The 12,475-nt window shown below is 40.8% G+C and overlaps 1 protein-coding gene and 1 pseudogene across 1 annotated transcript in view; one reads left to right on the top strand and one right to left on the bottom strand.

Annotated features, from left to right (window-relative positions):
- GNAQ (G protein subunit alpha q) overlaps nucleotides 1-12,475 on the top strand; it is a 311,208-nt gene that overhangs the window by 198,046 nt on the left and 100,687 nt on the right. The gene's annotated exons all lie outside the window — the stretch shown is intronic.
- Nucleotides 11,492-11,900, bottom strand: LOC123849584 (large ribosomal subunit protein eL31-like; annotated as a pseudogene).

Here is a 12,475-nt window from a genome sequence, read left to right as displayed (position 1 = left end):
ATTTGAGAGAGAGAATGAGACAGAGAGCATGAGAGAGGGGAGGGTCAGAGGGAGAAGCAGACTCCCTGCCGAGCAGGGAGCCCGATGCGGGACTCGATCCAGGGACTCCAGGATAATGACCTGAGCCGAAGGCAGCCGCTTAACCAACTGAGCCACCCAGGCACCCCTGCACCACTGTTTTTAACCTTAATCCTCCACTGACTCCTTCTACTGCCTCTTCTTTTTGTTTTCTTTCCCCACAGTGTTCTGCCTTAGGCTAAAAGAAATGAATTTCTTCCTTTACCTCCTTTTCCTAGCAAGAGATCGTTTTAATCAAAGATGTTGAAACTCTAGAAAGGCTCTTTCCCCCAACACCAAATAAAGGGAATTTTTAAATATTTTATTTTATTTAAAGATTTTATTTATTTGTCAGAGAGAGAACACGAGCAGGGGGAGTGGGAGAGGGAGAAGCAGACCCCCCGCTGAGCAGGGACCCCCCCCCCCCCGCCCCCAATGTGGGGCTCGATCCCAGGACCCTGGGATCATGACCTGAGCCGAAGGCAGACACTTAACCGACTGAGCCACCCAGGTGTCCTGGGAATTTTAAAAAATATTTTAAATCTATGTGGATGGTGCTGATAGATGCTGTAGATGGGAAGAGAGTGGTCATCTTGTATTGTCCACAAGCACAGAAGAGGTTAGGGCAAGGTTATCTTCCTTCTGAGAGTCAGTCTATATAGGTTCCTTGGAGTGAGGATCCAAATGGTATCAGAGATGGACTGTAGCCCAGACAGCACAGTAAAAAGGAAGTAGGTCCTAAACTTAGAAATTACATGAGAGCTTTTCAAAAATAGATATATAGCTAAGAACACATAAAAGAAGCAATATGCATTTTTATCTTCCTGAAAAAGCAATGCAAATTGCAAAGACCTTTTGAGTTATATTAAGATGGATTTGATTTGGTTTTATTTCATGACCCATGCTACATCTCCAACCACTTTAACTTTTCACAGGAAGCTTATCAGAATTTAACGGGAAGAGTGCATCTGGATATATAATATTTGGTGAAATCTTCATGCACATCTATTTGGGTGTCTTAGAAAAGGTTTTTGTCAGGTTGTGCTCTTTGTGTGTTTTGAAAACTCACATTGAGATGAATGCAGTATAATGAGTTTTGGGCTTACCTGTGGAGAAAAAAAAAATTCTTATATGTTAACTAAAGGCAACATGCTTTAGTTGGAAAAACAATTGTAACTATATAATAATCCCCAGTGGTCACTATAATGATTGTATATAATCCATCATTTAAGTCAGAGTGTAAAACAGCATGTCCTTAGGATATAAAGCTGATAATGCTCTATAGTATGTTGGTAGGAACCATAGCAGTTATTCTGAAATTTTCGGAACAGATTCTCAAAACTTGAAACCTCCAAAAGACTTGTTTCGCTGAATCCAAAAAAACAAACAAACAAAAACTAGGTGAGGCTATTCCACCATCATTCCCCTTGGATCCTACCTGAAGTACAAATGAAAGGTTGCTTCTGTTTATTGAGCCATTAGTATGTGCGTGTTACTCCACTGTGTTATGAATAGTATTACATTTAAGCTTTATAACAACGCCGTGATGACCTTATGACAACCCCACTTTAAGGATAAGGAAATTGAGGGTTGGAAAGGCCCTAATGCAAGTCAGTGGGAGCATGGGAGAACTCAGTATTTGCCTCCAAAGCCACAGGCTCTTGGCCACTGTGCATTACATCTCGATATAGTCCCGACAGCCCCTAATAACCCAAACCATGTGGTACCATTCCATTCCTAACGCATGCCCTGGTCCCCTCTGCTAGACCTGCATGGATTGGAACTCATAACAAGAGCACTCCCAAGTTCAGTGTAACCACAGCTCTAGGGAACACATTAAGGGGCCGGTAAGGGGAAAACATTGGAAGAGCCCAGGTGCACAACCTTTTTAATGGATCGTGATGAGGAAACCAAGTAAATGCCCACTGGTGGGAGTTGGATTCAGTGTAATTCTTGCTTCCTCTTATGCAGAGTATGCAAGCCTCCTTATCATACACAGAAGAGGAGCATCACACAAGCTCTGCAGGGGGTGAGGGGTGGGCGTGAAGTCACATTACTTCAGGGCCACCTAGGTAATGGGAAGATGACCAAGTTCTAGTCTTCGCCACAACATAATTAATTTGGGCATTATGGGAAATAAAATATTCTTCACTTCCATAAAGAATTATGCTCTCTCCTATTATTCTTGACTGTAGGATGGGGTAGATGGTAGCCTACCTGGCTATAGCCTCTTGTCCTCTTGGAACATGGGCTATGTTGGGCCATCTCCTCCAGTGTCTCACGAGAGGTAGGAAATGTGCTTGTTTGTTTAATGGAAGGCTCTTGATTTTAGATGTCGGCCCCTTTAAAAAAAAAAAACTGTGCTAGAGAAGGAAGTTTGCAGTTCATCAACTTACTTCGAGTGTTCTTGATTCCCCCAGCCTGCGTCTTCACATACGTGGGCTGATCCAAAGTCCTGGTTTGCTGGAGGTACTTGCAGATTACACCTGTTGCTCAAGTTTCTCACCAGTTTAGTTTTTATTCTAGTTTCTGAGTTTTTAAATGAAGCATTCTTCTTATTAAGATAAACCAGGATGGATTTGATAGATTTTCCCTTTGTATTCCCAGATTCTGTTCATGCAGTTGAACAGACTTCTCACTTCAACACTTGGTTAAATCCGAAAGATGTTCCAGCTTTTCCCCAAATCCTTCCAGATGCAGTGTCACTGCATCTCCCTTTGAGAGACAGCATGTGGGCACTGAGTGCTAAAATGGAGTAGGCTTGGGCAAGAGTGAGTTGGGACAGCCAACTCTTTCCAGTCAGTAGGGTGTCAGAGAAGGATGTGGTGCTTTTACCTTTACCTTCTGTTGGTTGTGAGTAGCTAATCATGCTGTGCGCTGGTCTGTAAGCTGTAAGGTCCACTGAGATACCAGACCTTCAGTGAGCAGTGTTAGTGGGAAATTATGTTAGATATAATTGAAGTATATGGAAAGTCAAGGCCAGGCTGTCTTGCCATGGTGGTCTGAGAGCATTTGCTTCGATGGTGTTATCATTTATTGTTTGGTGGAAATCTATTAACTCTTTGTTTTATTGTTGGCTAATGCTTTTATCTTGCAATAAATCTTTTTGGCCATAATAAGCTTTAAAAAAAACCTGAAAGCGTATGTTTAACAAAAAATTAAATATTGAATTTTTGTTTCTCAAGGAAGTTAACACCAATGTGTAACTTGTACAAAATCGTTTGTTAATATTTAGCATCCACCACGTTTACCGTAATGATATGAGCAACCACACAAAATTCAAAAGACACAGATCTGCTGAGAAAGTATCAGCGTCTACTTCTAAAATGAGCTGTTATTTTCAGAATATTGTACCCAAAATAACATTTTAGCATGGACAGCTGCAGAAAATGCATTTTTATATTACTCTGTGAAGCATGACTTTTCACTTAGATCAAGTGATCCATGTTAATTTAGCTCTTTTTTTTTATTCCAAGTTTTCTTACGCATGTACAAAAAAAAAAAATGAAGCAGTAGCTATGACTCTGTGAACTCCCTTAGCAGAAGAAAATCTTTGCAAACAATTATGGTTTGATTTTTCCCCCCCTTTAATTCAGGGAATCAAGGTGAAGCTTTTGAAAGTTCATTCTGATAAAGAGAAATATCTATCATTATTTTGAATAATATGGTAAATGCTTTTGCTTCTTTAAAAATTGTTGAAAGTATTTAGTGATAAGGATATGAATAGTTTCTGATAGAGCACAGTATCGTAGTAAGACATTTATTAAACTGAGAAGCCTATGGAGAGAATGTGCTTGGAATTAATTATGACTCACAAATAAGTCATATTTGTGCCCAAACAAGCTGTGATAATCTACCAATAATGAATTTTGTCTCCTGAAGTATTTGTGATAGAATAATATTCTATACTAATACAAAAAGATAGTTCTGTGGAAATATTTGAACTGAAATACTTACATATTTGCAGTTGAAAAATAATAGAATTAAGAGTACCTTCCATGTAGCAGAATTTGTTCTGGGCTTTCCAGCTATTTTGGCCCTCAAAAGGGAGAATATTTCTGAGTTAAAAATATTAAGGTCTAAAAAAAAAAATAAAGTCTATAAAGAAGGACCCAATTTGAAAATGTTAACAATCTCAAATTTATTAACCTAAAACAGCTAGTGCAATTTTGGAAAATATTGCAGGCAATTTTATGAAATAGTTTATTATATAATGTATCCGTATTGAAAAATATAATCTTCTGAAAAATGTCAGGGACATGATGTTAGAACAGATATGGCTAAGAATATGACTAAAACGCATGAATGTACCAAGAAAAACCCTTCTGCTCATTTTCTTTTACTTCAATCTACATGGATACATAAAGATTTTATTTTTTAGAAAGAATTTTATATTTGAAGACAGTTTAATAATACCAATATAGGAAAGCTGATTGGTGGGTCAATAAATAAATATTTCAAAGCTATACACAATTGACTATTTTCATACTCAAAAGTATCATGTGTAGGGGCACCTGGGTGGTTCAGTCGTCAAGCGTCTGCCTTCGGCTCAGGTCATGATCCCAGGGTCCTGGGATCAAGCCCATCATCGGGCTCCCTGCTCGGTGGGAAGCCTGCTTCTCCCTCTCCTACTTCCCCTGCTTGTGTTCCCTCTCTCACTGTGTCTCTCTGTCAAATAAATAAAACCTTTAAAAAAAAAAAAGTATCATGTGTAGACTATAAACTATCATACTCTCACTAGAAAGTTATCAGTTTCGCAACACTTGTCCAAGTAGCTTTTTACATTTGATTCTTATCCATAATCTTCCTGAAATTTGGGTTCTTACTCAAAGTGACAAATTATATAATTTAATATTTAACCACCACCTCCCCCCCGCAAATACCTAATGAGATGTGACTTCTCTTATTTCCATTCCCTTCTTCCTACTCAGGTTCTAAATGTGTCATTACTTTCTTTCATTGCACAAGTAGGCAGCATTGCTGTGGTTTCTTTTTACCTTCTTACTATTGGAACGGTTTCTTGCTGAGTTAAAGGGGCATGGAAACAAGTATTCTAAAAGGCTCCCTTCCTTCTGCGAGATCCTGGGATGGTGAGCCTTTCCGTTCTCCTAAGCACGTTCTGAAGCTACAGAGGGCAGGTTTCACAGTGGATGTCCCAGAAAGATAACACGCGCTGGGCAGGATTCTGGAATTGCCGGGAGCATCTGGGAATGCTTCGTTAAGGAGCTTGTTCTTTTAATTTTTTTTTTCCAGTGTTGTTCAAGAGTCTACCAAGCCAGGCAGGGAAATCTTCTTTATCTGTTCCTCCTGTTTTGAAACAAAATAAGATCTCAACCCTGCAGCAGCATGGTCCTCTAGTTAATAAGATTGTAGGAGCACAGACATTGCAGAGGGCTAAAATGATTAGGTTTCTTCTGAGACATAATAGCAGGAAATGAGCCACAGGCATAATGTGATCTCAAAAATGAAGATGATGCGAATCTCTAAAGTAGGCATTTACCTATTATTCCAGAACAGGGGAGAATCAGTCCATCAGTTGTTTTGCTTGTATAAAACCAAACCGATCTTATTTTTGTTTGTTGGAAGCCTCAGTCTCTACCCAGTTTCTCAGAATGTGATCCGTGAGAACACCAGTCCCATCACCTGACCTGAGGGGGACGAAGCTACCACAGTCAGGGAGGTTTGGGAAGCACAGTAGTATCTCCAAGCCTAGCCTGTGCTCATGGATTCTGAGCACCGTTACCTTATCTATTTTTAAGATTTTATTTATCTATTTATTTGACAAAGAGAGAGAGAGAGCGAGAGCACGAACACAAGCAGGGAGAACGGGAGAGGGAGAAGCGACTCCCCGCTGAGCAGGGAGCCCGACGCGGGGCTCGATCCCAGGACCCTGGGATCATGACCTGAGCCGAAGGCAGATGCTTAATGGACTGAGCCACTCAGGCATCCCTAATTCTAGTATTTTTTTTTTATTTTTTTTTTTAAGATTTTATTTATTTACTTGAGAGAGAGAATGAGATAGAGAGAGCACGAGAGGGGGGAGGGTCAGAGGGAGAAGCAGACTCCCCGCCGAGCAGGGAGCCCGATGCGGGACTCGATCCCGGGACTCCGGGATCATGACCTGAGCCGAAGGCAGACGCTTAACGACTGAGCCACCCAGGCGCCTGCACCATTACCTTATTAACAGCTCTGAGTTCTGTAGTATAGACATCTGTTTAACTCTTTATAATCCTCCTTGTCTACAGTAATGTGACTTTGATCTTAGAATCCAGTTTTCAGATAAACAGCCATTAAAGTCCAGAGTAACTAATGCTCCTTAGATTTTCTTTGAAAGCAGCCTTATAGGCATACCTCCTTATTTTGATAAATATGCATATCTTTAAAAGAATCTCCCTTTCTAATTTCTTCTTCATCCCTGTGACTTTGTATGAGCTCTTGGAAAATAAGCTGTTTTTTTGTAGTAGTCATAAGGTGTGTGTGGATACGCACACACATTTATACTGTGACATTACCGTCGTAATCATGAAGTAGCATTTCAGCCACGCACGATTTTTATATGGCATCCCAAGATGTTACAGAGCTGAGAGCAAGATTCTTTGTAATGGAGCCATGTAATTAGTCAAGATATTCTTGGGAGCTGCTGCATATAGATTATGTCATGTTGCATCGAGCATCTGACCTACAGTGTCATTGATATTGATAATCATGACATGGCAGACAGACATGAAAAAGGGAAATGATAAGCAGAAAACTAAACACAAGAATATTTACATGGAATTTTGGTGATAGAGCCAAGAAAGAGATTGAGTCCTTTACAAAAAGAATATTTTTGGGGCGCCTGGGTGGCTCAGTTGGTTAAGCGACTGCCTTCGGCTCAGGTCATGATCCTGGAGCCCCGGGATCGAGTCCCGCATCGGGCTCCCTGCTCGGCGGGAAGCCTGCTTCTCCCTCTGACCCTCCCCCCTCTCATGCTCTCTCTCTCTCTCTCTCTCTCATTCTCTCTCTCAAATAAATTAAAAAATATATATTTTTTAAAGATTTATTTATTTGAGAGAGAGTGGGCGCATGAGTGGGAGGGGCAGAGGGAGAGGGAGAGAGAATCTCAGGCAGACTCCCTGCTGAGTGCAGAGCCTGACTCAAGGCTCGATCCCACAACCCTGAGATCATGACCTGAGCCAAAACCAGAGTTGGATGCTCAACTGACTACGCCATCCAGGCGCCCCAAGAAAAAGAATATTTTAAACAATTAAAGGGGCACCTGGATCACTCAGTCGGTTAAGTGTCTGCCTTCGGCTCAGGTCATGATCCCAGGGTCCTGGGATCGACTCTGCATTGGGCTCTCTGCTCATCGGGGAGTCTGCTTTGCCCTCTCCCTCTGCCTGCCGCTCCCCCTGACTGTACTCTCTCTCTCTGTCAAATAAATAAGATCTTAAAAAAAAAACCAAGAAGGAGATTTCCTCCAAGAAGGAATTCAGTGTATTTTAGAAGAAGCAGATATAGCCAGTAGTGAAGCAAAACCAGAGAGAGAAATATATTTCCAGCAAATGTGTTTTGGAAAAGGCAGTCTGCCTTATAGTCTTTGATTGCCTTGGTGAACACCAAAATAGAGACTAAAAATAAAAATCTAATGATAGAAAAACAAGTTTAATAATGGGGTAATAAATCAAATTTGTATAGTCTTAATGAAAGCAGAGTAGTATGTGACAGTTAATAAGCTTATGTGGTATTTCGTTAATCAGAACATTTTAGTTCACATAGATTCTCTGCTTTATCGGTGTCAAGTGCATTGCCTGATACAGGTAAATATTTGCTGAAATAATTAATATTTATTAATGGTATTTTTGAGAGGCCACAGTATTTCATAGTAATTATAGTGCTTGTTTTAGGCATTTTACTTTTCTTACCAGTCCGTCAGTGAATTCTTTTCCCCATCTTCTAGATGGGGCGGTTGAGATTCAGGAAGTTTGAGTGACCTGCCTAAAGACACAGGGCTGGTGTGTGAGAGTAAAGAATGAAGCCTGGTTTGGTCTCACGCTATCGTTCAGATTCTTCCTCCTCCTCCTCTGGTTCTCTGGATTCCCAGTGAAGGTTCAGTCATCTCCATATGATCCCCGGGTGAAGAGGGACGTGGGCGCTTTAGCAAAGGAGAATCTGTGGATTCCTAGCTCTGAAAGATTCCACACACAGGATTTATAATCTTTGTCAGGGACTTCAAAAGCCCATGTCATGTAGTAATTTGTAATTTTGCTGAGCAATGAGTTGAATCCTAAGTGTGGAGAGGCTCTTCTGTGGGAGTGAGTCACTTTGCCACGTGAACCCAGCGGGCAGGAGCTCAGTGTGACATTGCTGTTCTTTGTCATTTATGCAGTAATGGTCATAAAAAGATGTATCAACAACAACTGTCGCCCTGTGTCTAATGCACCTTAATGAAGGTCAACTGTTGAAGTTGGGATGAAGTCAGAGAAGGCTAAGTGGTCTAAGGAAAGAGAGTCCCCGTACACATTTTCTGTAGGAGATTTTAAGCTGAGGGGTGTTTGCCAATTTGACTCAGAGATCCAGTGTCCAGTGTGACCTACAGAATGTTATTTCCCATTTGAGCAAATTAAGGCTTGGGTGACTTGCCCAACGTCGCAGAAGCTAGTAGGTGGGTGTACCGTGGTTTATGATTTCTGTGCTGTTTTTCCTTTTCTTTTGTTTTTTCAGTAACTGGTAGTGTTAGGCATTGGGTTCTGCCTTTAAGAGTTTTCTGTGCATTCTGTTCTTTAACCCTCTAAGGTCAGTGGTATTTGTACCCTCATTTGACAGATTGGGAACTAGAGGTTTAGAAATGTTAAATAGCTTGCCTGAAGTCCCCTTTGTTCCTGCTGGGTGAAGATGGGTTTACAACAGAGCAGTCCCATCCCAGAGTCCCTTATTTTAACTCTCTATTTCCTTAGACCAGAAGAAAATAAAATAAAAAGCATGGGATTCCGCCTCCCCCCCCCCCCCCCCAGTTTATTTAGGAGTTTGCAGTGGTTTTGTTCGTTTTGTTTTGTTTTGGGTTTTTTTTTTTTTTTTTTTAAGAGTCAAATGTGAAAATGGAAAAAGCACCAAGGAAAAACAAGAATGAGAAGATGTGAGCCTTGGTTCAGAATTAAAAGACTCCGACAGTGGTTTGGACTCTTTAATTCAGAGGGCCTCTGTGTGTGTCGGGCACCCTTTTAAACAGAGCAGCCCCTAATGAGCTACTGAATGTTTGTGTCTGAGAACTTCCACAAATGTGGAAGTCACCATTTGGTTTTCTCCTTCAGGATTGTAGGAACCGGAATAGGTGTGACATTCCAGCCGAAAGCCACCCCAAGCTGTTAATGAGTTTTTAAAAATCTTTCCAAAGTGATTATAAGATCCTTTTTATTTCGTGGGAAGGCTTGGCCTTTTGTGGGCAGGGTAAGACCCACCATGGTGGGGACTCAGTTCCTCCCCTTTGCTGAAGTGACCATGGAAATATCAACACGTCCAATATCTACCTGAATTTTATGGCAGCCAGATGGTGAAAATAAGACATTACCACATTGGCACATCTTGTGGTTTCCATGTGGTCTTTCCCTCGAATTCTGCCAGAGTTCCTAAGAGTAGCTACTTGGTCTTCACAGTGTTCCTCTAAGACTTGCCTCCAGCTTGCTAAGAATTCTGAAAGTGAGCATTCATCATTAAGTATTTCCATGCAGTGTGTTCAACTGTAACTTAAAGTGAAATAGAATTGTGCTTTTCATTCTGTTTATTTGATTAACTCATACCTGCTTTGCTTTTCTTTGTACAGTGTTTAAAAGAAAAACAATAGTCAGCTGTAATTGTTATTTATATTATCAGAAATGAATTCTTGGGGGCCTGGGTGGCTCAATTGATTAAGCGTCTGCCTTCGACTCAGGTCATGACCCCAGAGTCCTGGGATCTAGCCCGCATTGGGCTCCCCGCTCAGCGGGGTCTGCTTCTCCCTCTCCCACTCCCCCTGCTTGTGCTCCCTCTCTCAGATAAATAAAAAAAATCTTCAAAAAAAAAAGGGGGGGGGGAAATGAATTCTTTCCTTTTCATCAGAGTTAGGCTTTTTTCATGAATAATTATTTAATTTTACGTAATTACTTGTGATTTTCACTATTGTTCACACTGGACATTTGGACAAATAGAAAAAAACAAATAGAGTTCCTACTCTCACATATAAAAGAATATTCTTTCCACTTACAGAATACTTTTTATGAAAAAATTGAGAGGATTTACTTTTCATTGGGGACATTTATAGAGGCAATTTTAAAATTCTAAGTATTTTGTAAAATGCTATCATACTTTTAAATAACTTACAGAACTTCAGGGAACGTTCTTACATAAATGCAAATTACAGTTGATTATATTTGGATGTCATTTTCCAAAACAGCAAGGATGGAATTAAACAATGAAGGCTGAGAGGCAGTAAAAGTGACTTAGAAGTTCTGCCCTGGGTGAAAACCAAGCACTGACCTGTGTTTTCTGAGAGCGATATTCTTGCAAAGATGGTGGAGGTTGCCTTCTGAGTTAGGGTTCATAGCTGAGATTAGTATTGCATCTTTCCCTGTGGAGGTTAATTTGAATTAATAGCATGAAACTTCCTCACTAGACTGGTTTTTCCACAGTTAACCGAAAGTGCCATGTTTACTTTGTCCACTAAGGCTTGGTTCATCTACTCTTGCTCCCTAGAAGCATCATGCATCTTCACGTCCACCTGCCAGCTAAATCTTTCTCTCTGACACCCTGTTTGATCTCCTGTGTCTGTACTGAGTTCTACTTGCTCAGTCCCCATGTAGCATTACTCACATACAGATTTACTAATATTTGCCTAAAACGTTTTGTCAGGCGCTGGTTGGAAATAGTGAGATCTTGTTTCAGTAAATGGTATGACATGCTCCTTGGTGTTCTATGCACTGTAGATGCATTTACTCTGTGTTTACAATCATACTGCTTATGCTTAGATGAGTCCTTAAGTGATTTGGTCTAATTGCATCATCTTATAGACAAGGAAAATGAAGTTCTAAAAAAGTAATGTACTTTCTCCTAAGTAATGGCCAGTTAGTGTCATGGGTTAAGCCAGGACTGGAAGTTAGATGTCCTGGTTGCAAGTTTAGAACAATTTCTACTCTTCCTTCCTCGTGTCCTTCATCCAACGAATATTTATTGAGCCTCTCCAAAGTGGCAGGCACTCTGCTAGGCCCCGAGCAATGTTGAGCCTGTCTTAGAAGTTGTACTATGAATGTGGAGGAAGATACTAACGGGTATCACACACATAGATGTGCACCATTTACTCTGATAAGTGCTGCCAAGGATTGTGTAGTCATGAGAGTGGTAATGGGTGGAAGATTTCCTTGGGAAACTGACTTTGACTTGTGGGACTTGGCATTGTGTTTCTGTATACTTTTTTTTTTTTTTTGGCAGTTTTATACCTTTATTTGACAATCAGCGATTAGTTCTCATCCACATTAACTGTCTGTAGATTTTTGAAAGTGGTGACAGGCACATAGGTAACCAGTGTGTAAGAGCTTGTTTGGTGAATCTTCATCCTCGTTATGTTTTATGGACAATCGCACACGGATATGGTATGGAACGTTCCTTATTCCTTTGGCCCAGACAGCTTTGTTGAGCCTGCTGTCAATGCGCACATCTGGAGTTCCCATCTCCTTCATGGCAAATTTCCAGATCTCTTTGAGTGCCCGAGGGGCATGCTTCTTGAAAGCCACTCCATGGATGCGCTTGCGAATGTTGATGGTGTATTCTCTGGTCACTACCTCATTGATGGCAGAACAGCCCTTCTTCTCGCCACCCTTCTTCGTGGGAGCCATTCTGCCGGGCCCTGGTTGGAAAGTCTGTATACTTTTTAAGTGCAATTAAATTAGGCAAGTATTTGTTATGTGGGCCCCAAAAGAAATCAGAGTCCATAAGCTCCAGCCCCTTCCTCACTGTATAGACTAGAAGGGGGATAAGTCAAGACGTAACTGTTAACGTAAAGCAAAATATAGAAGTTCCATGGTGCAAAGGATGCAAAGATAACTTTTTTTGGAGGGGAAGAAAATCAGGAATAACTTCCTGTGAGAGGTGGCATATAATATAGCTCTGGAGCAAAAGATAAAGGAGGTGCAGAGAGGAAGAGGGAAGGCATTCCAGTTGTAAGTAAAAGCAAGCAGAGATAGACCAAGAGAGGAAATTACAGGAGTTTTCTGGCAATAGAAGTCGTCTCATTTTATAGCAGCAGGCTCTTGGTGGAAAGTTACAACTATACACTGTTGAGAATGTTGTCTTTATTTAAATGCCCATACAGTCAGCTGCAATTAAGGATGGAAATGCAAATAGTCCGTCTTGTTCCTACTCCTGGAGCACATAATCCTGTGCTTTGTTTGGTTGCCATCTATATGAACTG

Source organism: Mirounga angustirostris, unplaced genomic scaffold (assembly GCF_029215605.1).
Source record: "Mirounga angustirostris isolate CCGP_5_RB_7025 unplaced genomic scaffold, mMirAng1.0.hap1 SCAF_15, whole genome shotgun sequence".
Classification (NCBI taxonomy): Eukaryota; Metazoa; Chordata; class Mammalia; order Carnivora; family Phocidae; genus Mirounga; species Mirounga angustirostris.
This window is presented reverse-complemented; position numbering and strand designations above follow the sequence as displayed.